The sequence below is a fragment of the Mustela putorius genome, unplaced genomic scaffold (assembly GCF_011764305.1).
Source record: "Mustela putorius furo isolate JIRA1106 unplaced genomic scaffold, ASM1176430v1.1 tig00003836_pilon_pilon_pilon, whole genome shotgun sequence".
NCBI lineage: Eukaryota > Metazoa > Chordata > Mammalia > Carnivora > Mustelidae > Mustela > Mustela putorius.
In genome coordinates, this window is record NW_025421989.1 from 11912311 (window position 1) to 11915846 (window position 3536).

The window sequence follows — 3536 nt, forward strand, 5'->3', positions numbered from 1 at the left end:
AGGGGAGGGCGAGCCGGCAGACCCCGCCCCGTGGGCCGGACGAAGGAGGAGCCGGGGTTGCGGCGAGAGGAGGGGCGGGCTGGGCGACGCGCGGGAAGCCGCTCGGCCTTCGCCAACGGCACCGGAGGCAGCGCCGGAGACCGCACAATCTAAGAAAGCCGATTGGCCGCGTCCCTACCGAGAGGGGTGGTCTGGGCCGGAAGTCAGGCCACGTGACCCGGAAGCGGCTGCTGCCAAGGCCGGCGCGCCTGCGTGCTCTTGCTTGTGCATTTCGAACTCGGGCTGGCGGCTTCCCCGGCTGTCCGGTGGTGGGAGGTCAGGGTTCTGCGGTGCCCTTTGTCGCCCCCGCCGTGCGAGGCAGGGAAGGTCAGGATTGCGAAGAGCCAAGTTCGAGCTCCGATAACTCTCCGAGCCCAAAGAGGGTGGGGCGGGAAGGCGTGACTGCCCGTGATGATGGTGAGGGGAGAGAGGGAGTGCTTGCACCTCTGGGGAAAACAAGTCAGCTCTGTCGTGGAGCTAGTGCACGCGTTCAGAGGGCCTTTTGCAACTATTCTGCTTCCAACCCGCCTGGATTCCAGCCGGTCCGACCTATCGGACTGCTACAGCCCTAGACACTTTTTGCCCCAAGCTGTGCAAGTGTCTCTTCCCTGGGCTTGCCTCGCCTATTCTCAGTGCTGCGGACCTAATGAATTAAGGTCCGTCCTCTGCTGAGAAGCCCAGACAGCATCTCGTGTTTGAGATCCCACTTCCTTCGCACGGAGTCGCGTTCCCCGCCGCTCCGCCCCAAAGCCGCCTGGGTTCCAGTTAGCCTTGCCGAAGACTTGCTCTGCCTGGCGTGTACTTCCTCTCAAATGTTAATCTATGAAGCCTCACCCTCAAACCCTGTAAGAACGAATCCCTCTTTCACCCACATGTTCATTAGTCTCTGCTTAGCACATCTTGAATTTTATTCATTTTTGCATCCCCACGTGTCCATTTGCCTCTATTTAGCACGTCTTGAATTTTTTTTTCATTTTTCGTCCCAACCTAGTTCACTGCCTGGTATATAACACATCTAATAAGTGGGAGTTGACTGATGAGGACTATAAAATGATAGATTTGTTAAGAACCGTAGTGCTGAGCATTATACTTGGCACATAATGGATGTCCATATTTTTTTGAATGAAAAGGACCGATGAATCATCTAGTCCGACTCATCTTTTACAGATGAGGAAAGGGGAGCCCCATGGGATTAAGTGACCTTGCTTGAACAGCCACTGGTTTCTCATGTTGAATGGTATTCATTACCCCAGTGACTTAGGTTCTTACAAAGGAAGCTGGAAAATTCCTTTTATTGCGCTATGCCCTTTTTGCAGAGGTTCCCAAACATACTCGCCAGAATTTTTTAATGACCCAAAGTGAAAAAGAAATGCTACGTTTTTCACGAAGCTAAATTTAATCAATTTAAAGGAATCCTTTATTAGGGATTGTTCTTTTTTTTTTTTTTTTTTTGTGGTAAAAGGTCTATAAAACTATGATAGTATATAAAAGGGATTTGAAGGCATTTTTATTGCCCCGATTTGGCAAGATAAAAATGTATAATACCTCCCTCTTTTTAAGCACTACTATACTGCTAGGAAAATTTCCTACAAATATGTAGGATAATGTGTACTGGAAAACAAGTGGCCGACACAAAGCACAGAACTGACATTCTGTGGTCTTTAGGCCCCCTGCCCAGATTTCTGTCTGCTTCCTAACCGGTCGTGCTCCAAAGTCACATATTAATGCCCCATTTCTCCCGTACTACACAAAACAGATGCCATTAACCAGTTCAAAGATAGATTGAATACTATGCAGTGAAAACGTGCACTCTGAATTCAAGGACTGTTTTTCTTATTTTCTGTACAAAGCACATATATCCTCAACGTTCTTAAGCTAACCACCTCCAAGCTTAAGCCATTGGTTATGCTCCTAATGTTGGTCTGTGGTTCTGAAAATGAAGACGACAGACTTGCTGATGACATATTGGCAGTCTCTGGTGATCCTAGCCAAGAAAAGGAGGGGGTGAAGGATAGAGAGGGAAAGGAATTATGGGAAAAATAATTAGCAGCTGAAAGCAGCTATTACATAATCTTGGCTGCTTATTAATTTAGAAGAAGGAATGGCTTATTAAATTCTAATAGCAGCAGCACAACTGCAAACAACCTAGCAATTAACAATGCAGGGCCCATTATTTTGTTAATATGTTCTCTTTTTTTGGCAAGTGTATAAGAACAAATTTATAGAAGCAGATGGTCTTTTTCAGTAGATTATAGATGGTTTTTCCCCAGTCTTAGTATTAAGTGCTAATTGTGCATTCACTGTGAAAGACAAAAGAAGCACTGTTAGTAATTAACTGCTTGACTTTGATTCCCACATTTTCCAAATTGTGGGCTTTCTTATGTACATATTTCTTCTCACCTAGTATCTTCTTCATCTGTCATGTTAATAGGGTATCTTTCTTTATCCTCTGCTTTTGTTATGTGGGTGGTCCTGACTTCTTGGTGGTTAATATTGATACGAAAATAATTTCTTATGAGAAATTAAAAATCAGATTTTATACTTATTTTTATTTTTTATTTTTTTGGTACAGGAGACATTTATTACAACATCATTTCTCATGGAACAAGAAGGAACATGGACTTTCATGGTGCAAGCCTTCCTGATGTTTCCCGGGTTTCAATGGCCCAGGCAGATAAAGGAAACTCAGCAAGGTCAGAAGAAAGAAGAACAGATCTGTCCTTAAGTGGGAAAAATAACCGTGTCCCAAGTATACAGAAGGGGAACAAATGAAGTATTTCTGGTAAACTGCCTTTTATTTCTTTTTTATTGAGATATAATTGACATTATATTAGCTTAAGGTGTACAACATAATTTGATATTTATATGCATTTGTGAAATGATCACCACAGTAATTCTAGTTAATATCACTGGTTTCTTTAAAAAAAAAAAAAGTGCTTAGGTTTCATTTATGCTAAATGCAAGAGTTGAGGGCCTTCTAACAATAAAATTTTGAGACTTTTAATGTAATCTTTTAAGTTTTCAAAAATAGCTTTAGTTTTAGTTTCCTGTTAAATGTGTGTTGGCCATATGCTTTTATCTACTCTCCCTCGCAAAATGCCATTAAACGGGAAAAAAAAAAAAAGGAGGAATGTTTGACATATATACTCACATGGGCAATAAGACAGGGGACATTAGCATGAGGATGTCATCAAGAATGTCTCGGTGCACTGTTGGCTCATTGTGATTTAGGTAAAAATTGTAATATATTTATATTGGGAATACAGAGGAGCAGAAGTGAGGGGATGTTGAAATCATGCTAAGTCCTCAGGCACTGGCAATAAGAAAATAGATAACATCTAACATAAACCAAAAAAATAGCATTATTAGTGTATTCTTTAGATACCAGGAAGTAAATTCCAGAAGCAATGATGACTTTCTTTCCAGGGACAGAATCTTGAGGTAGGATGTATTAAAGGTTATTATTACATTTTATTTTAGTGCAAGTTTTCCTTAGA